This window comes from Trichosurus vulpecula, chromosome 2 (assembly GCF_011100635.1).
Source record: "Trichosurus vulpecula isolate mTriVul1 chromosome 2, mTriVul1.pri, whole genome shotgun sequence".
Classification (NCBI taxonomy): Eukaryota; Metazoa; Chordata; class Mammalia; order Diprotodontia; family Phalangeridae; genus Trichosurus; species Trichosurus vulpecula.
In genome coordinates, this window is record NC_050574.1 from 52,450,171 (window position 1) to 52,472,789 (window position 22,619).

The following is a 22,619-nucleotide window of genomic DNA, read 5'->3' on the forward strand; positions in this document are numbered from 1 at the left end:
AAAAGGGCTTGGCAAGCCCTGACACCAGAGGTGCTAGTTGTCCCTGAATACCCATACACCCTCCCTATCCTGTACATATACCTTGGATGGGCAGTGGAGACACATAAACATAACGTAGAATTGAAGAGATGAATAATATGCTGGATTTTGGAAATTTCCCAGTACTTGCAGCTCTTTGCTGCAAAAGCCTGCTCTACATCCCCTGACTCAGTAGTCAGCGAGCCAGAATACTCCTTGGTCTCCATGGTCCCTTTCTGATCCTCCCTCTGCTGTCATCTCCTCTGAGACTTACTCTATCCAAATATATCAAATCAAGTCAACAAGCATTTATTAAGTGCTTATGATGGGCCAAAGTCCCAGAGGTGAGGAACTTGCAGCCTCAAGGCCACACATGGCCTTCTAGGTCCTTGGGTGCAGCCTTTTGACCCAATCCAAGTTTTACAGAACAAATCTTTTATTAAGGGGATTTGTTCTGTGAAGATCTATACAAGATACAAAGACATCTGGAAGGTCATCTCAGAAGGAAGAGGCTAGCAGCAGGATTAAATCACAAGGTTGTGGTCCGGCTCATTCTCATGCAAAAAGCCCCACAGAAAGGTTAGCTATTCTCCATCCTCCAGAGAAAGATCTGGCTGGAACAATGGGCTGGTGACAGTAAGAACAAAGTGAACAGAGCTAAAGGAAGGCCTCAGTCCATGACGGGGTGGCTGGGTCTCCAGTAGGGGAGTCTACAAGGGCCATGGATGAGAGAGCTGCAGGGCGGGGCAGGAGGATCAGCGTCCCTTTTGATGAGTTCATAGATCCACGGACATATGGGGATATTAGAACATCCTCCTCCCAAGCTCTCCTGACCTAGGAATGGACAAGTCCTTTTCTCTGCTTAGTTTGGCAGAGGCAAGGGTGGGATTTTCTCCAAAGCTCCCACATTAACTCCAACTACTCATAAAAGGAGTCCGGCCTGGCCTAGTCATCTATCTATATACAAACAATTAATGTGCTCAAGGGATTAAAAAAATGTGTTCTCTTCCAACAAAGTCAAACAAGACCCTATTTGTCTTCTGATTTGAAGGCTTGCAAGCCAAGCCAATGCTTTCTTCATAGCCAGGCAAAGGCAATCTTTTGCCTTTCCTGGATATGTCTCAAGTAAACCACATCTCAATGAATTCATGAAATCTTACTATAGACTTCCCTTTGCAGATCAGCCACCATCACCCTTTGAAAAGTTCAATCTGTTTTCTGCCACGTGTTCAGGAACAAACTGTGCTCCAGGGCTATGCGCTGAAGAACTCTCAGACAAACCCCTAACCAACCCACGCTGCTCATCTAGAGGTCGTATAGGGAAAACTGCACATTCTGGATTAATAATCATTGTTTGAAGTGTTTCTCCCACTGACTGATTGTGCTCCAGCTCTATCCCTGGAGAGAGCAACCATGATTATAACCATGCATGAAGAGAGATGTCTCAGCAAGTCCAAACACAGACATTCCCTTTGGATGACTCGCTGGGCCCACAGGAAGACTCAAAATCCCATTAAATGGCCTGAGAGATGGTGGCAAAGGCACGATTCCTTTAACCTCTGGGGCCCCTCTGTCACAACTTCATCCTGGCTCACCAGCACTGCATCCCCTAGGCTAGGCTTACTTTGGTAGGGAGAGAGAGGGAAGGAACTTCTATCATTACAAAAAGGCACAGTGCATTATGGGGCACTCTTTTAAAAATCTCAAGTGAAGTTGTTGGAAGCAAGCTACTGCAAGAGCTAAGAAACAAGAGCTAACAAAGGACCTTCCTCCACTCCCAAGGGATAATCAAGTTAACTCAGAGGCCAAGTGAGAAGGGAAAGGGATGTATGTACTTCCTTGTATATCCTGACTGATTAGTAAGCCTATGTTTATTTTCTAATTTGGGAAAGTGTTGTCCCTGCCCTTTCTAGTGTCCTCATACATTCTAAACATCCTTGCCTTCTAAACAACAGAGGAAGCAAGCATGCTAATAGATGCAAAAATATTATAATTTTATTTTGAAATAAAAAATTTTCATCTTAAGATCTCAATTTTCCTTGCTTTAATGGCCTTTTTTTAAAAAAAAAATGCATTGTTAATTGATGTAATTTTGAAGTATGTTTAATTTCTAGTCCCTTCTAGTATTAAATAGAAAGTAAACATCAATCAGCATTTTTCTTGATGACCTCATGAATGCCCAGCATGGAAGCATGCTGTGTGGTACAGAAGAGTTGTGTGCCTGCTTTTACCTTTTTCTGTCTCCTTCTGGGGAGACATGGCTGTCCCATCTCACTCCTACCCCTGGGTCCGGCCTAACTACACCAGCTTCCCTACCATTGCTCTGTGCTCTCAAAGTAGATAAGCACTGTGCGGTCCATACAGATACCTAATTTTGGGAAGGAGCTACTGATAAGTTAACACTGTGCTAAGTTTTCATGGTTAAAAATACATTAAAAGTAGTCAATTTAATGTTCAATAGACTTCTTATGTAAACTTATACTAGTTCATAATAAATGATTTTTTTTAAAATGAGGTGAAAGATTCTCAGAGCATCTTCTAATAGACAAGTATCTGGCTTTCCTACTAGTTTAATGATGTAGCTATTTGTGGGGTAGCAAAGGGGCTCAGGTCTTTTTTGGATTACTTTCAGGTTTATGGCTATCTTCTACAACAGTAGTGTCAAATACAAACAGAAATGGACTCCTGGGCCCATACTAACTTAGAAAACATCAAATTAACATTATCTGTGTTGTACTACATTTTTAATTATTTTATTAAACACTTCTCAATAACAGTCTAATCTGGTGGGCTTCTGTTTTCCAAGGCTAAGGCACATCCCCTGAGTCTTAAACAGCCAGATAAATGGGGCATTACTATTTTTTTCTATCCAACTGACACTGGATCATGTCCCCTACACTCTACTTAATTCACAACTATGTATTTAGCATCTTATGTTCGCTGGGTGCTGAAGCTAGAGAGGTGAAAAAAAGACCCCACCCTCCACATGTTTATAGTATACATCACAAAACTCAGCGCAATAAAATATAAATTCTCAATCCTCTCCACAATCCGGCTCCAATCTATCCTCTTCTGCCTTTAGCAGCAATTTAGATTTGAAGATCTTTCCCACACATTAATAAGCCATGTGACCTGCTTATGTCACAGGAAGCCTAAGACACATGTGGTAGGAGGAGCTTCCAGACAGGAAAAGGAAGTTATATCACAGAAAATGCTGAGAGAGAGAAAGATGTTATGGCTGCTAATGGCCACTGTTGTGATAGTTAGAGCTGAACAGGCTGACTTAGTTGTACTGTGAGTTTGTTTTGGGGAAGACCCCAGCAGGAGGGCTCCAGTCTGTTATACGGTGTTTCAAGTTCCTTGCTGTTGTGATAAAGTGGGCTGACTGGCTGTGGGAACTGAACATTTGGTTATGGGACATGGTTTTCTGGTGTCTGAATAAATGTTATACTTCTTTTGCCTTTTTTATGGAGAGTCTCTCATACTTTGCAAGACAGAATTACATATGCATATTCATGATTAACATTGATGTTGTGTTTATTGCCTTACTGTTACAAGTACTCACTCTGTAATGGCCGAACTCTCTATCCTCATCCCCAGTTGTCATTATGTCCCCTGCCACCTCCCACCCCCCCTTCATACAATCCAACCGCTACAGCTCCCTTCCTTTAAGATCCACCTCCTCCAGGAAGCTTTCCCAGCTCAAAGAGAGCTTCCCCTCCTTAAAATTCTCTCTGAATTTTGCCTGGACTTGTCTTTGGACTTCTTAGAATGTAGGTCTAAATCAGAAAGTTTAAATCTTGCCTCAGACACTTACCAGCTGGGTGACTTTGGGCAAGTACCTTAACTTCTTTGTCTCAATTTCCGCAACTATAAATGGGGATAATAAGAGCGACTACTTCCCAGGGTTACAGTGAGGATCAAACAAGAGAATATCTGTAACAGCTGTCGAGCTCTTAGCACAATGATTGGCACATAGAAGGTACTTAATAAATGCTCGTTTCCTTCTCCCTTCCCCCAGTTCAGCCCAATTCAATTCAACAAGCACTTGTTCAGTATCTACTACGTGTGAGACGCTAAGAATATGTAGGCAAGAATGGCCAATGGCCCTGCTCTCAGAAAACTTCCATCTGACTGAAACATTCAGTGAAGGCTTTAGATGGGTTTTCTCTCCTATTAGTCTTAAAAGCAGGTGCAGGGGAGAACTTGCATACCAAAGGTGCCAAATAAATGCTTGCTTCACTTTGCCTGGAGGACTCTCAATGGCAGAATTTGCCCTCTCTGCCAGTAAGAGGATGAAACAAAGTATTTTCTCTACAGCAGGGACTCAGTCATGCCTTCCCTTCTGGGTATTCAGGTTACCCAAAAACCAGGCCAAAAGCAATGGTCATTGCGTCTACAGATCATTGTTTTGCTTTTCTTTTAAAATGGGATTTCCCCTAGAATCTGAACAAGGAGCCCACCGCAGGAGCTGACCATATATGCTCCTCCCTTCTTAGAACTCTTTCCTACCAGAAAGCTCCTCACAACCAGTAATTAATTTCAGACCCACTCCAACAGCTCTGGGACCCTGGAGGAAGCCTAAGGGTTAACCTTAACTCTAACTCCTGGCCATTCACCCTCACTGGCCTTGCAGGATCATCAGATCACACAGAGAGGGGAGCTCAGAGGTCATCGAGGCCAACCTCCTCATTTTACAGAGGAACCAAGGGAAGCACAGAGAGGTCCAGTGATTTGCCACAAGTGGCACAGCTAATATATGGCAGAGCTGGGAAACTGTCAGACTCCAGGAGTCCTCACCACTCCCCTAGGCTCCACTCTGGCTGGTGCCTCGGGGCATTTGAACCTAAAGATAGAAGCCATGTCCAGGAGCACCATACTTCCTGACCAGGAGGAGGAATTTCCACCTGTCTCTCCTCCGTATATTTATTCCAATGTAAAACTTTTTCAGCCCCTCCATACATGCAGGCCCCATGGCAAATCCTAATTCTACCATCCACAGACTGTTTTCCCTTTCACAGTTCTCTTCAAGAAGTGAAAGAAATGAAGTGAGTCACTCCCAGAGGTCAGAACTTTAGACACTGTTCTTGAGTTGTTTCAGTCATGTCTGACACTTCATGACCCCATGTGGGGTTTTCTTGGTAAAGATACTGGAGTGGTTTGCCATTTCCTTTTCAGATGGGGAAACCAAGGCAAGCAGGGTGAAGTGACTTGCCCAGGGTCACATAGCTAGGGAGTGTCTGAGGCCAGATCTGAACTCAGGTCTTCCTGACTCCAGGCCCAGTGCTCTGTGCCACCTAGCTGCCCCACTTCAGACACCACATGAGCACATTTACAACTTTTGCACATGCATCTGGCAATCCCAAGCCTGATTCTTCCAGGCTATAGAACCTCACAGAAAGATCCATATGCCTCAATGAAATGCTTTCACACATACAGAGACAGGAGATGAGTTAACACTACAAATGAGACACGGAACGAAATTTCGGGTGACCCAACGCCTGAAGCAATAGTAAGATGCTGGATAACAGACGTGATATCTCAAAAGAGTCAGAACAAGGGAATGTGATAACAGGAAATTAAAGTGGGATAAAGTCCTGCTCCTGATTACAAGGAATCAAATGCCTAAGCAGGGGATGGGGGAGGCATTGTAGGTGACACCTCACAGAAAAAGCTTCCTGGAGATGTTAGGGAACTGCAAACTCAGTGAATCAAGGGTATGAAGTCTACATTAATTGTGCCATGCTCCATGTCCTCTGGCCTGGTAAGATCATACCTGGAATACCATGTGTGCATCAGAAAGCTAGCTGTGTCAAAAGTCAGCACAAAGAAAGGAGAAAGGGCTGGGTCAAGGATCCCTTGAAGAACCTGGAGAAGCCTCAACTTTGGGCAGGAGAACTTCTTCAAGTGTGGGCTTAAAGGCTGTGATTTAAGGGCCTCACGAAGAGGCCCTCCCCAAATAGAGTGAACAGATCCCTGTCTCTGTGGCCTGGCCACATACAAGCAGAGTGGAGTCTACCTCTGGGGACAGCTCCATGATGGAAGTCCTTAGGGTCTTTCTACAACAGTCCATAAATTAACAGCTTCTGAATTCCTGCTCTTCCTGGATTCCAACACCCTATTCTTTAATCTACTCCTAGCTAGCCTAAATAAGGACTTTTAGGCTGCTATTATCTTCCTTTTGTTTTTTAAAGCTGAGTTTATTCTCTTTTTTTTGGAGGGGGGAAGGCAGGGCAATTGGGGTTAAGTGACTTGCCCAAGGTCACACAGCTAGTGTGTCAAGTGTCTTGAGGCTGGATTTGAACTCCGGTCCTCCTGCCTACAGGGCTGGTGCTGTACTCGCTGAGCCACCTAGCTGCCCTACTATGTCTTCCTTTAACTACATTTCAGATTTGCAAACATAATAGAAATAATAACATAAGTTCACATTTAAATAAACCTTTACATGATTCTCTCACTTAACCCTCACTACAGTACCATGGAAAGAAGGTTCAGGGAAGCTGGGCAGCTCACCCAGGGCCACAGAGCTAAGTGTTTGAGGGTGGATTTGAATCCAAGACTTTATGCCTTTAAATCCAACTCTCTATCCTATGACGATGGGCCTTCAGAAGGCTCTTGGAGATGATTTTGTCCATTTTTGGACAGGAAAGTCAAAGCCCAAAGGGTTAAAACAATTTATCTAAGTTCACTTGGCTAGTGTGGTTAAAGAGCCAAGACCAAGGCCGGTCTCCTGATTGCCACTGGAGGGCTTCATCAATTATGTTCCCAACCCAACATAAGAGAGGCGCTAGACTTCATGACTATCTTACTTAGTGAGCATGTGCAAAATAATTTATTCTTGTTGCTATTCCTGGATAATTGGAATAGTGTGTTTTAGCAGAAATAGTTCTGGATCTGGATGAACAAGTCATGGGGCCCAACCCTAGCTCTGGTGCTTACTAGCTGTCACATTACAGTTGAGCTTCAGTCTTCTCAGCAGTGAAATGGGGATAACAACATTTAAACCACAAGCTCCAAAGGCTGCCTTAGAGGAAGTAAGTGCTTTGTAACCTTAAAGCACTATAGGAAGGTGCACTAAAGCCGAACTGAAGTGAGTTACCTTTGGGAAGCAAGAACTCAAAAAAGGCAATCTTCTAGAGCAAGCTTTACAGGGCAGGACAAGCTGTGGACCAATCTACCACAGAGACTTTGCAGAAATCCTGTCACCTTTGACCAAGAACCCTCTCTGACAAATCAGAATACTAGGTTGGCCATGCTGAACTCTGGTACCACTTTCTCTGAAAGGTCTTTCTGAGGCCTCCAACTTTTAGTACCCCCTCCCGGGGGGGGGGGGCACCATTCTGCATAAACTGCATATATATTTTACATAGCTCTATTTGGGTATATGTTGTTTCCTTCAGTAAACCATAAGCTTTATGAGGGCAGGGATTGATTCATAGGCTCATAGGACCCTAGATCTAGGATCTAGGTAAGGGACTTCAGAAGCCATTTAGAACACTCTTTTCATTTTACAGAATAAGGAACTAAGACCCAAGGGAGGTTGAGTGATTTACCCAGGGTCCCCAAGGTAGGTAAACAGCAGAGCTAGAACCTGAACTCAGGCCCTCCAATTCCAGAGCCAATGATCTCTTCCACTGTACCATGGTCCCAGAAGCTAGCACAGAGTCGGACACATTCCAAGTACTTAATAAATGCTTACTGAATGAACTAAAAGCAGTGAAGTCCTTTTGGCATCATCCTTCTTTGGTGGATGGGAAAGTTCCCTGGACACCTATCCTATGGCAGAGCACAGATGTATGATTTCCCATCACCTGTTCATTAATGTCCCACAGATGTCCTGGGCCATTTATTCCTCTTTGGTCTGATGAACCAAAGGATTAATCCTCCATTTGGTTAAATGACAGTTGAGTGTAAAAACTCAGGCACTCATGAACAGCGCATGCCAGCTCTATAACAACAAGCGTACTGAGCTATGGAGCTAAGGAGAGAAACCTGGAGGGCCTTTCCAGGCAAGAAAAACTGAGAAATGGGAGACTGCACCTCGGCTAGAAAATACCAACTTTCTTTCTTTTCAAATTATGGAAAAAGCTGATTTGGATTAGTGTGGTGGCCCCTGGCCAACAGGGATACGGATGAGAGAGCATTTCTTCACATTTAAGAAGGCTTCATATAACGAAACTTCTCCCTAAAAAGATTTATAAGAAGGATTAGACCAAAGATCTGCCATGTGGATGGAGAAGGACTCTGACTTCCTCCTGACATGGTTTTCAAGGGTGTGTATGTGTAAGTGTTGAAGAAAGGAGTTATAATGGAAAGATCTTTGGGATCACTTTGCAGGAAATGCACATTAATAAATTTTAAAGACAATAGGAAGATTTAAATGATTTAGGATAAAATCAAGGTTCTGTCAATGCAAATATCTTCTATGAAAAGGGGTAGCTCTACTTAATGCCATGAGTCCAAAGGAAGGTTTAAGGGAGGGGAAGTTCACATAACAAGCCATTTCACCTAGTCCAATTCTCCTCCAGGCTCCCTAGGTTCCCATTTAGGTGCTGTGCAATAAATATAGGATTTTCGACAAATACAGGAGTTTCCACACAGCAACTTTGTGCCTAGTCTAGCCTGGGTGCCCTCTCCTACCCTTGAGGGGCACAGTACACCACAACATACTGTCATGGAGCTGGAGAAAGCCAGAATTGGGCCATCCCGTATAAGGTGTCCCTCACACAACCACCCCACACACAACATACTTGGCTGTTAGGTAAAGACCTCTGGTAAGAGGACAGTCATTCCAGGCTACTCCTGGACAGCCCATTCCAATTTGGGAAAAAGCTTTAAATACTGGGGACCTTTTCTCTTACACTAGTCCCTTCTGTCCCTAGCTCAGCACCCTCAGGCCAGAGACCAGAGACCTTTGCCTTGGAGGATATAATACTTTTAACTGGGAAATCCCTCTGTCCAGACTGGTATGGTGGGGTTTTTTGTTTTTTTTTTTAATTTTTATTCTCTTAATTGCCTCCATCATCCATCCCTTGACTACCCTTATACTGCCAGTTTTGTAGCATCATTTATTGTTGTTCAGTTGTGCCTCACTCTCTGTGACCCCAATTTGGGGTTCTCTTGGCAAAGAGAGTGGTTTGCCATTTCCTTCTCCAGCTCATTTTTCAGATAAGGAAACTGAGGCAAATAAGGGTTAAATAATGAGGGCTAAGTAAGGGGGAGACAACAAGCAAACTAATATGTACAGACAAACTATAAACAGGATACACAGGGAATAAATGAACAGAGGGAAGACACAAAAATTAAGAGGGCTTGGGAAAATGGGAAGAAGGTGGGATTTCAGTTAAGACTTGACAGAAGCCAGGGAAACTGAGGATTCCAGAGATAGAGGACAGCCAGACCAGAGGAAATTCTCAGAGTGGAAATGTGGAGATGTAGAGTGTCTTGTTCGAGGAACAGCAAAGATGACAGTTTCACTGGAACAAACAGTACATAATGGGGTGTAAAATGAGGTGGAAAGGTGGGAGGGGGAAAGGGCTACATCACAAAGGTCTCTAAACGCCAAACAGAGAATTTTCTATTTGATCCTGGAGGTGATGCTACTAGAGTTCACTGAGTAGGAGGATGACATGGTCAGACTTAGACTTCAGGAAAATCACTTTAGGGGCTAAGTGGAGGAAGAACTGGCAGGCAGACCCACCAGCAGGCTATTGGAATAATCCAGGCATGAGGTGATAAGAGCCTGCACCAGGATGGCAGCAGGATCAGAAGAGAGAAGTGACATGTTTGAGAGAGTTACAACACCTGTGAAATTGAAGGGCCTTGGCAACACATGGATAGGGAGGTGAGATGGGGGGAGGGACTGAGGATGATGGCTAGGCTGCAAGCCTGAGGGGCAGGGAGATGGTGGTGCCTTCTACAGTAACAGGGACGTATGACAGAGGAGAAGGCCCGGGGGAAAGTTCAACTTTGGATGTGTTGAGTTTAAGATGTCTAGGGGATATCTAGTTGAAGACGTCTAGAAGAAGACATGAAATGTGAGACTTCAGGTTAGCAGAGAAGTTAGGGCAGGATAGGCAGATTTAAGAATCAGCAGCATAGATTTGATAATTAAATCCATGGGGGCTAATGAAATCACCAAGCAAAACAGTATAGAGGGAGAAGAGAAGAGAGTCCTACAGGACACCTGCGGTTAGAGATCTGGTTAAGTTATCTGGATAAAAAAGATCTAGAAGAGGGGACTGTAAGAAGGAACAATCAGAATAGTAGGAAGAAAACCAAGAGAAAGTGACAAATTAGAGAATATCAAGGAAAAGGTGATCAATAATATCAAAGGTTGCAAGAAGGTCAAAAAGAACGAGGACTGAGAAAAGGCCACTGGATTTGGTAGTTTGGAAAGAGCAGCTTCAGTGGAATAATGAGGTCAGAAGTCAGACTGCAGGGTACTAAGGAGAGAGGGAGAGAAGGGGAGGTACCAGCTGTAGTCAGCTTTCTCAAAGATTTTGGCCACAAAGAGCAGAAGAGATATAGGACAACAGACAGCAAGGATCAAGGACAGTTTTTTGAGGATGGGAGTAACATGGGCATGTCTATAGGCAGAAGGAAAGGAGTTGTCTCTGACTGAAGAAAGTGGAGATGACAGAGGCGGCAATCTGCTGGAGATGGGTTGGAACAGGATCACCTGTGTAAGAAGAGGGATTTGCCTTGGCAAGGAGCAGGGCTACCTCTTCATCTGAGAGGGTAAAGGAGGAGATAGCGGCAGAAGGTATTTAAGTGATAGGAGATAAGGAAGAAAAGAGAAGAGGGGCTCTCAGCGAATGGCCTCTTCTTTCTTCTGTAAAATATGAGACAAGGCTCTCAGATGAGGGATGAGGAGAGGTGGAGCCATGAGAGGTTTGAGGAAGAACAAAAAGGTTTGGAAGAGCTGCTATGGGAAGTGGGATAGTTGATAAGGGAGGTACAGAGAGAATGCCTAGCAGCACTGAAAGCCCCGTTTGGGTTATGTAACATTAATTTGTAATGGACTCAGCCAAAACAAGTGCATGTGCACGTTTTTCTCCATCTTTATTCAGCAGTGAATGGTTGATCCAAGGGGTCCAATGCTGAAGCTTGGCAAGAAATAATTGGCAAAATCATAAAGAAGTCAAGGACTCAAGAGAAGAGGGCAGTATAGAGTTGAAACTGGTTCACCAAGAGGTCAAGATGGGGAAGGGAGAGTGCCTAGTACAGAGATGATAGTCTCGGACAGTCTAGGGATTGGAGATCATGGTGGAAAGCTAAAAGATTATAGTTGGATAAGAGGATTCCAGAAGTCTTGAACATGGAGGTGGGTTAGTGTTATCATCTTTGTATATGAATGGCATCATTTTTATTTTTGGAGTTATGTGATGTTTTGAAGGACAGAAATATGTTGTTATCTCTGAGGAGGGACATGTGGCATAACAGATTACTGTAGGGTGTGTATAATATATATACATACATATTATACACACACACGTGTGTGTGTGTGTGTGTGTGTGTGTGTATACATGCATACACATAGTAAAGCAAAAGAAAAGTGCTTTTTCATGGAACTTAAATTTTTTTTAAATGCTTTTTAATTCATTTATAGAATCAACTTAAAACAGAGCTTACCTAGAGACCTATAAAGCCCAGTCTCCTTATTTTAGAAAAAAATGAGCCTAGAGAGTGGAAGTCACATTGGTAAGCAAACAACTTTCAAAAGGATCTAAAAACGGGTCCACTCTTCTAACATCTCATTTCCTCTAGCCTTCTCATTTTAAAGTGGGGAACTAAGTCCTTAAGAGTGGGGAAATGATATGAATGAACTTCAAGAAATCAAGGGAAAAGTAAAAACAAAAATATCTTCATTCTAGTTAACATCCACACTTTTCATGGCTGGAGACTCTCCCTCCACCAATGCACATCTACCAATATTAGTAGCCAGTCTTCAGGAGTGGCCTTGGTCGGAAGCAATTTGTGACCCAGGGGCCAATCAAAGGGAGACAAGAGTGAATACCCAAATAGGATCAAATAGAAACTCCTTTCTCTGGCATTTCAAACTTGGCCCCTTCCTACTTTGCCACTGTTTTTCTACTTTACTCCCCGCTCCATGTGCTTTTTTTTTTAGAGGCAATAGGGGTTAAGTGACTTGCCCAGGGTCACAAAGCTCATTAAGTGTCTGAGGCCCAATGTGAATTCTGGTCCTCTTGACTTCAGGAGAGGTGTTCTAGCTGCCCCACCTCCACCACTCTTAAGATACAGGTACATTGGCGTACTTCCAGTTCCTCAAACATAATGCTCCACCACCTGTCTCCTGGAATGATAGGAACAAAGTGTTTATCCTATGCGCTTTCCCTCCTCTCAATCTCCCTAGCTCTCTTCAAGGCTCACCTCGTACCACCGCCCCCCCCCCCCCCCCGCCCCGGTTCTGCAGGAGGTCTTTCCGAGTCTCCCCCCCACCCCCGGGCTATTAATGACCCCCCCTTCAGGTTACCTTCTATCTACTCTGCACAGATCTTGTATGTATGTGGTCATTTGCATGTTGTTTTCCCCATTAGAATGTACACTCCTTGAGGGCAGGGATGATTTCTTTCTTTCTTTTTAGCCCTCATACTTAGCCCATGTATGCTAAGTGACAGACATAGAAATCCAGTGAATAAGATCAGTGAAAGAAACCAGCCAGCAGCCTGGAGTTAACAGAAAGGCCTGTTTTGTTAGGTTTTTTTCTTTGACAAAGAGGCGAGTATTGATTCGCTTTTCCCTTGCAACCTTTGAATCCCAAGAGAAAGATAGTATTTAGATGGCTTCTGAACGCTCAGCTCTCCTAACTTACCCTAGATGGGAAATATACCATCCAAGTCTTGTCCTTAACCTCCCACCGCCCCGTATGTCAGGAAAGGGTTCTGGCACATGGACTGCAAGGTCACACTCCTCACTGAAGATCATGGGAACACTTAACAGAAACCCTTTTTACTGTTCTGCCAGCTGGAATCACTGCCTAAGAAGAGGCTGGAAGACTAGAGAGTATTGGATCGAGGGCAAGGAAGCAGATGTGGAACACTCTCATCAAAGTTGTGCTTCCTAGGGCTCCAAGGAATGCACTTCTTACAGAGCAGCTTGTAGAAAGCAGCCTTTTGAATGGAGCATTTGGGTAAAACCCATGGAATACCAGAAAGCTGAATGAATGAGGGAGAGGAGAGATAGAAGTGGTCACTGGCCCACCAGATATACTGCGTTCACATGATGTGCTCATTCTCTAGAAAGAAAAGGAAATTGGATCACAGGGTTTAGAGTGATGACTAGAAGGGATGACTTAAGAGACCCCAGGTCCTGGACTCCAAACCTAGTGTTCTTTTTATGATGCTTCACATCCCTCTTATGAAAACATACAGGCAACATTTCCATTCCTCAATACAACGCCCTTCACTTATACAATGATGTCACCATCATTAGGACATATAAAGCTATTATCCAAACCAGGCACTTTTCTGCTTGATGCTACTCCCTTTATTATCGATGGCATACCACCATGAAATAGTAGGTAGAGTGTGAAACACAAACAAAGACCATACAACTACTCTCTCCTTTTGGCCATGGCCTCTCTCAGAAGGCTCTTGACACCTGCCCCTTCTGCAGGCTAAGACCCAGCTGTAACCTTCCCCCCTTGGGTGACTGGAACCATCCCACTTCATCTCTCACTTTGGGGGCCAATGAGATCTGATAGTATCCTTTGTCTTGAAAACCTTTCTTTGTCCGTGGGTATCTCAAAGCAAGCATGCTAAGCTTTCTCACATGCATTAAAAGGTACCTACACCACAGTAAAGGTGAGAGGCAGAACGGTGTTGTGAATGGAATGCTGGACTTGGAAGTCGAGACCTAGGTTCAGATACTACCTGTGACGCTTACTAACTTTCTGACTCTGGTCAGTCAACCTCTTGGAAGGTTGGACTCGAGGACTTCTAAAGTCCCTTCCAGCTCAAAATCCATGATCCTAAGAAACAGTTACTGCTTTGCAGCATCACAAGCCCATCTGCCCCTCTTTTAAGTCCCAAAGCAAGTAAAACAGACTAGGACAGTCATCAGACCTGGAAGAGGCCTTAGAAATTGCTTAGCCCAGCCTTCTCTTATAGATAGGAAACTGAGGCCCCCGTGTGGGTGACCTCCACTAATACCTTCTTCCTCTTGGCATGGAAGTAACTCTGGGTTCTTGAAAGCAAACACCAAAAGAACCCAACCTCTGGCCCTCCCAGGCTGGAAAGACTTCAAGTACAGACCAAGGCAAGAGACTCAGAGCAACCTGACATTCAGGGGCCAAACAGCCTGAGTTCAGAGAAGTTCAGAGGAGGAGTCACAAAGACATAGCAATTAAAAAAAACTCCACTAGGATGGAGAGAGGCTGGAGTCTTTGCTCGTGAATGGAGCACTGCCCAAATCACAGCATCTGCTGGTTTGGAGGGGCTTCAGAGGCCCCTACTCCAAATGGTTCTTAACGGAAGATCCCCTCTGAGACATCAGCCCACTGGCTCCCAGATCTGCTCCTCCACAACTCCCTAATTACTCCTAGACTGGCCTGCTGAACCTGAGCAGGACAATACCTCTTGGAAGTAACAGCCTTCCAGATCTGAAGACAGTTTCATGTGCACTGCCTTCCCAATCTTTATCAGGTTAAATTTCTTAGTTCTTTAAAATAATAGCTAATAATAATAAAAGCTAATATTTTATAGTGCTTACTGTGTGCCAGACATTGTTAAGTGCTTTACAATTATTACCTCATCTGATCCTCACAACAAACCTAGCATCTATGTGTATAATCATCTTCATTTTACAGATGAAGAAACTGAGGCAAACAGAGGTTAAGTGAGGGTCACCCAGCTAGTGAGTGTCTGAGGAGATTTGAACCTGGAGTCTTCTGACTCCAGGCCCAGCACTCTACCATGCTGCCCAGCTGCCCCATATGGCATGATTTTGAGACCTTTCATCTCTCTAGTAATCCCCTCCATTTGGACACTCTTCGGTTTGTCACTGAAATTTCAGTCCTTCAGAGGGCACAGAAATGAAGATGAATAAAGATTTGTGCCTCAACTTCCCCATATGTAAAATTTAAGAGTTGAACTAGATGATCCCCCTTTGGCCCTAGAACTACAATGGGTATAATATACCTGCCTTAATAAACTATAAACCACAAATGGTGAGGAGTTCTACAGATAGGAGTCATTATTTCCTTTTTTTCTTTTTGGGGCGGGGGGGGGGGGTGGCGCGGGTGGGGCAGTCATTATTTTCACAGATTATACAAACAAAATCTTTAGCCTTGTTCTAGTTCAAGACATCTGAATTTCAGAACAGAGAAGTTTCACCGTTAAAGAATTTTTAAGGATTAGAAATACAAAACAGGGAAGGGAAGTTTCAATAACAGTTGTTCTCACAAAGATCTGGGGGTTTTAGTAGATTGGAAGCTCAAATAGTTATGAGTAAGCACATGACAAATATGGAAATACGTTTTGCATGACTTCACATGTATGATCGATATCAAATTGCTTGCCTTCTCAAGGAGCAGGGCGGGGAAGGACAGAGAGGGAGAGAATTTGGAATTCAAAATTTTTAAAAATGAATATTAAAATTTTTTTCATGTAATTGGAACTACTTAATGAAATAAATAAAAATATATTTTTTAAAAAAGAGTAAGCAGTGGGATCAGAATAGGGAGTAGACCTGTGATTTCATTTGTATCAGGTATTTCCAGGTGAGAAAACTGCCTTCTCTCTACCTTAGAGTCTAAGAGAGGCCAGCAAAGCAAATGTAATGTTGGCCTGCATGAAGATAGGCTGAGCTTCTGGGAGTACAGAGGTCTCACTGTAGTCTGCTCTCAACAAGCAGAGCTCCTCTGAAGAACTGGGTGCAGCTCTGGGCATTTAAGGAGGAGAAAGACTAGTTAAAAGGCATCCAGAGGATAATGAGCAGCATGCTAATAGTCCCTGAGTCTGTGATATATAAGGATCAGATGAAGGAAGTGAGGAGATTTCACTTCAAGAAGAAAAGACTCAGGGAAGATTCAGGATAACTGTGTCCAAGGATGTGAAGGGCTGTCCTGCGGTGGAAAGATTCAACCTGACCTCTGACACAAAGGGCAGGACCCAAGGGCAACTGACCAAACTGAAGGGACCAATTTAGGCTGTCTGGAAAAACTCCGATCCAGAGGCGGCAATTTCCCCTTGTCCAGAAGTTGTTTTCAAGCAGAGGCTGGATGAGCGTCCATTAGGTATATCATAGATACTGGGGAGTCCTTCTGAATACACTTGGACTAGATGGACACCAACATCCTTCTTCCAGCTCTCAAATTCTAGAAAATGTGTGATTAAGCCAGGAGGGAAAAGAATCACACTCTCCCTCCCTCCTCCTCCCCCCTCCTCTCTCTCCTCTCTCTCTCCTCTCTCTCTCTCTCTCTCCTCTCTCTCTCTCTCTCTCTCTCTCTCTCTCGTGAGCACAAGAAGAGCACAGTTTGACTCTATAAATGGAGCTCCAGGAATCTTCACCACAAAATCCTCTACCCTTTCACCACAGGACGGTATCTGAAGACCCACATTCCCCTCCAAAGGAGAGGGTCTGCGTGCTGAAACCCAACAGGATGCCTCTCTTCCCCACCCCCCACCCCCCGAGTTGAGCCACTTGGGCTAAGCCAAAGCTCTAGGAGGCTGTGGGGCCTTAATGAATTTTGTGTTTCCCCGACATTACAGCACTTTTCGCACACTTGCACCAAGTCCAAGAAAGCACTCCTAAGGGAGGAGCAGGAGGAAACATGAAATGAAATTCTGGAGCAATCTGGTCGCTTTGAAGGATTAAGAAAACACAGGGACCTCAAAAAGCCAAATGGCCAAAAGAAACTTCAGCTTGGAATAGGACCCTCTGTGCCGTTTCCTGTAAGGATGCCCTGCCTGCTGGAATCTCCTATTACAGCGTTTGTTTCCTTTCAAAGAAAGTTCCGTTTTCTCTGGCTCTAGACTTTGGCTGCCTTTGCCTTCATTGGCTCCTACCTATTACAAGCCTACAGCTTTTCAGTATTACAGGAACCAAGTCAACCAAATGGCTAAGTAACCAACTTTCCACTAGCTGGCAGCTAGGTGGCATAGTGGAGAGCATGTTGGGGCTAGAGTCTGGAAGACCTGAATTCAAATTCTGCCTCAGATACTTTCCAGCTTTATGTAACCTATCTAAAGAGTAAGTCACAATCCTTCTCAGTCTCAGTCTCTCCATGTGAAAAATGAAGACAACAATGGAACCTATACTTCAACTCAAAGGGCTGTTGTGAGGATCAAATAATACTAACATCTATAAAGTACTTTGCAGAGTTGAAATTGGGCCTGTACAACTTGCAGCCCTTGAGCCTGCGGAAAAAATGTAGAGGAAAACATCCTTTGTATGTACAGGAAATCCTTTGGTGTGTGGTAAGTGGCCTGAGGGCCACCAATTTGTGCAGGCCTGGTTTAAGTGCTAGTTATTATTAGCTGCTTCTGTAAAATATAGACAACATGAATTATTTCAAGACAAGAAATTAAATGGTTTTTTCAGCAAAAAGGCAGGGAATGATATTTTCCAGTAGTTATAACAACTAATCTCTATTTCATAGAATTGAAAGCTAGAAAGAATCCCAGAGGTTAATCAATGAACCTCTGTTGGCCTCAGTTTCTTGTTAAATGAAGGAATTAAACTAGATGACCAGCAAGGTCCCCCCCACCCTGCTCTATATCTGTGATTTCATGATCTAATCCAACATCTTCATTTTAATTGAGCAAAGTGAGGCCTAGAAAGCTATGAGTTGCCTAAAGGACACTGGGTTAGTAAACAGTCAGGATTCACACTCAGATCCTCTTAATTCTAAATCTGACCTAGGCCCTTTCACTACATCTCAGAGCTTCATTGATCTGATGGTTAAGGGATTTTTTTGGTCTGTTTTTTTCCTAACACCTAAGATCTAAGTCAGGCTTGTACTAACGGAGTCTAGATTTAGAGACATGTAAGTGTCAGGCGAGCACCTCCTGAAAAATCTTTCTTAAGAAATTCCCTTGTCTTCAAGAGGGCAGAACCAAGATGGGCAGTGTTGGTCCTTGCCACATTAAGTTTAATAGATACTTTTTAAAATGTTTCTTCCCTTGTCTGGGAGATCCGGCTGTCCTCAGATTCTCTCCTAGTCTCAATTCTGCCCCTAAGTAGCTGTGAGTCCTTTGGATGATCACTTCCCTCCTGGCCCTCCATTTTTTTCTGTAAAATAACAGAGAGGAACTAAGTGAACTCTGAGGTTTTTCCAACTAAAATGATGATTCTTCACCTTCCCCAGGTGTAGTGTCCCCCTCTCCCAAATGCTATGTCTTTATTTTGGATATACCCTGTATTTACTGATGTGTGAACAAGCTGTGTCTTTCTAGTAGATAATTTAGGGCAAAGCCTTTCTCACTTCTGCTGAATTTCCATCCCTAACATTTGCTAGCACAGCACTGGGCACTTTATAAATGCTTTTTTAATCTTCTTCTTTTCACCTGGCTCCTTTACATACCACCAGAGCAGGTCTGTTCACAGCAATCGCCAGAAAAAACATTCCAGCCTGAGGCTCACTTCTGGCAATGTGGGGGAAGGGGGCAGAGAGAAACAGGAGGGGTGGGACAGCACCACTCTGTACATGAACTAGAGATGCACTCGTGCTCACAAGCCGTTAATAAAATTCAAGTTCTGCTTCTGCTCTCCCTTCAAAGAAAAGATGGAAAGAAAAGGAGGCATCAGCTGAGATTCACAAACAAAAGTCCAATTCACGGTGTTACAAAAATTAGGTACTGACTTACAGCATCTCTCATAGAGTTTTTCCCAAACAGATTTTTACCCAAGAGGACTCATGAGAAAAGAAAAGGGTAAGGAAAAAAAATATGGAAGTGGTCAAAATGGATCTTAAGTAAAAATAACCATATTTAGATGAGTGGCTGAATGGAGTTATTACTCATTCCATAAAAAGCACTACAATTTCATGGATCATTGGTTCTAAAAGAGCCTATCCCTCTGGTGGAGAAAGTTGGGTCCTAATTTAAATTGCAGTCTGGCCAGGCCAAACCAAATCCATGGAAAAACTCAGTATCACTAGCAGAGATGGGAAGGGAATAGACTAAGATACAATAAATATGAGGAATTCAGAGAAACTTGGAAGATTTCTTTGAACTGATGCAGAATAAAAAAGAAACAAAGAAAGAGTATACTGATTCCACACCCTCCAAGTAGTCTTCCTTGACCACTCACAGCTGCCCTCCCCCAATTTTCTAAAATCCCCAGGAGCCAGGTCAGAGCGTTACTAGTTTGTACTTAGAGAACATTGAGGGCAATTCCCTCATTTCTAAGGCCCACAATGAAAGTGACATTGCCTATACCACTTGGTTAAGACTTACACCACACTTCACATTGGCCATTGTGTTTTTCACACGGGTCTCTTCTCTCCCCCCACAAATTACAAGCTCCAGGAAAGGGACACACTATCTGTCTTATTTTCCTGAACACATACATGATGCTTACATGTTACTCATAAACTGCTGTTGTAGCTTAAGTGCCAAGAAAACAAAGTGGGGATCACAGCCCTAGGATGCAGAGCAAGGATGTTCCAGGAGTGGTGTGGAGAGGGAAGGGAAAACAAAAAGCCAAATACAGAAACTGGTCCCTGAAATGTAAAAGTTACATTTTAAGGCATCTAGCTGTTGAGGATGGCCAAACTGTCCTAGGTGGAAAGACTCTAGTATACCGGAGATCTTGACTCTGCCAGAGCTCTACTTGGATACCATGGATAAGTCACTTTACCCTTCTGAGCCTCAGTTTCCTTCTATGGGAAATGGACTTGTTAGACAACTTTGACAGTCACTTTCAGTTCCAGAGTCAATGATCCTAAGTCTTAAGTTCGAGCAGATCTAGGTGCATTCATCTGCTCTGTGGCTTGCTGCTACGGCTACATCTAGTTACGGCCTCTACAATCTAGGATACATGACCTTGTGATACCTACTGAGTTCTATGTCCTACCACGCCAACAAAAAAGCATGAGCTCCTTCAGGGCAGCTTCCATGCTTTAGGTCACTTTGACTTCGATAAACAGAACATCTTTCGTATATGAAGTACAGATTACACACACACACACACACACACACTCTCTGTCTCTTTCTCTCTCCCCCTCCCTCCCTCCTCCCCCTCCCCTCTCTCTCTCTCCTCTCTCTCTCTTTCATTCTGGTCAAACTGGCAAATTTGCTGTTTCCCAAAGATGACACGATGACATCCCATTTCCTGCCTCTGTGACTTTCTACAGGTAGTTCCTGAGCCTGCACTGCTCCCCTTTCCTGCCTCCCCTTCTTCTCTACTTCTCTCAACATTGAACTCCATTTCCCTCAGTAGAATGGAAGCTCTTTGAGATCAGAGACTTCTGGTTCTGTTTCCATATATCCAGTGACTAGTGCTGTGCCTAGTACCCCACTGGTATATGATAATAAGTGCTTCTTGAAATGAAGTGGATAAATGTTAGTTGGCTGTTGCTGCTATAGAAGATGATGATGATGAATATGTCTAAAAGGCAGGGCTCTGGAGTAGGGAATGGGGCAGTCTGGATGATGCCAAGGTCCTATAAAAGAGGGCTTGGCTGCTGTGTGTGTGTGTTGGTTGGAGAGCACATGAGCTCAACAAGCCTTTGCAGGGTAGCACCTTGAGGACTAGGAGCCCTCCCTCTCTGCTGATGCTTACTCTTAACCCCACCCCAGCAAACACTTCAATGAATGTGAAATGGGAGACCTGAGACCCTGTAGCCATTTTTTTGTGTGACTGGTAAATAATGAGAATAACTCCCCCTTCCTCTGATCCTTAATTTCTTCCTTCACAAAATGAAGCACATGAGCACTAATACTCCTTCCATGTCTGAAAGGTCATTCCATAGCCTATGAGCTATCATTTTATGTTCTCAAGACCCTCCCAGCTCTAACACTCTATGTTCTCAGGTCCTTCCTCATTTAAAAAATACTCTAGTGGCATTGATCGGGCACTCAGGAACAGAATGCTAATGGAATGAACTGTTGGCACTAATGTTTTCTCTATGTTCTGACTCTCTTTACTAGTTGTGTCCAAGGGAAAATCATTCTGGCTCTCATCCTCAGATTCTTCATCTGTAAAATGGGTATGGTGGCTACTCAAGAGAGTGATACTGGTCCTCCAATGGGCCCCTGCTTATAAAATGCTCAGTAAAACAAAGTGCCAGGTAAAGTCAGCTATTATTAGCATCATTATGATTTCTGTCTTTAAGCTCGGAATTACAATGTTGAATATACCATGATGAGAATGCTAGTTCTCTGATCTACGGTGTCTTCAGAGAATGACCCAAGCAAGACCAGGAGCTGCTAAAATGTTAGACTGGAGCACAACAAAGGTACAAAAGAGGCCTTCTTTGGATGGCCTTCAAAGACGCAGTTTGGGTTCCTCCATTTGGAGGGTACAGCCAAAGAAAGCATGAGCCAAACAGTGAACACCTGGAAACCAATTAGCAAATTTCAAGGGGTTTTATGACCCAACACTATTCATGAAATGGAGAAAGTGGTCTGTGCAGCTCTACCAAAGGCCACACACACAATGAGTCATCAGCAGAAGGAAAAGTCACATTCAAGACCTGAGCCAGGACTATGTGTCTGTAACTGGATGAGCAGGTACCTCTCCTCAAAAGGAAAGGTCCAAGGTCCACAAGACCCAAGGTCTCATCCTGGTTTCACCTAAGTTATGATGTAAGAGCCCTCTCCCTTTCTGAGTCTTTGTTTCCTTCCCTGTAAAATGAAAGGTCTGAACTAGGTGATGTCTAAGGCCCCTCCTGGCCTGAATGTTAGTCATTCCCTCTAGTGCCCAAAGCTGGTCAGACTGGTTGAAATATTACCACCACACATGTGCATTTAGCACCCGTACAAGGCAGAGTTTCTTTCATGGGTCACTGATAGTTCACCAACAGCCAGAATACATCTGGACTGACATCAACTCTCCCCTCCCCTAACCCTTCATCCTTTTGTAAGGTTTCAAAGGATTTGTTTTCAATACAAGCCTTTGAAAATATCTCCTCCTCAAACTTTCAGTATGGCCTTTTTTTCAAATGAACAAACATTTGTTAAGCCCCTGCTTTGTGTAAGACACTGCAGTCAGGAAAAAAGATTAAAAAGAACCAAAAAGGAGGGAGAGTGGCAGAAGGCTGAACCTGGGAGTCCAGAAGACCAGGATTCAAATTCCAACTGACACTAAATAAATAGCTACATTATCAGGGACAAGGAAGAGAGTTAACTTCCCTCTGGAGCTCCAGGTTCATCTGTAAAATGGGCATGATAATACCTAAAAGCACCTACTCACAAGGTTGTCAGTTTCCTGACCTGTAAAATGGGGATAATATCATACCCAAACGCTCTTACCATTCCTTGCTTCTGCCTTTCAGAACCCCAGCTAAGTCCAAAGTTCAGCTCCAGTGTCCCCACTTACTACACCAGGCCTTTCCCAATATGTCCTCAAACTGTTAGCTCTTTTTGACGCTGCCTTCTCTCCCAAATTACTTTGTAAATTTACCTTGTACATAT

At 43.7% G+C, this 22,619-nt stretch overlaps 1 protein-coding gene across 2 annotated transcripts in view; it reads right to left on the bottom strand.

The window, feature by feature from the left end:
* The window catches only part of CAPZB (capping actin protein of muscle Z-line subunit beta), a 166,200-nt gene that overhangs the window by 96,061 nt on the left and 47,520 nt on the right, over positions 1-22,619 (bottom strand). The window lies entirely within an intron of this gene.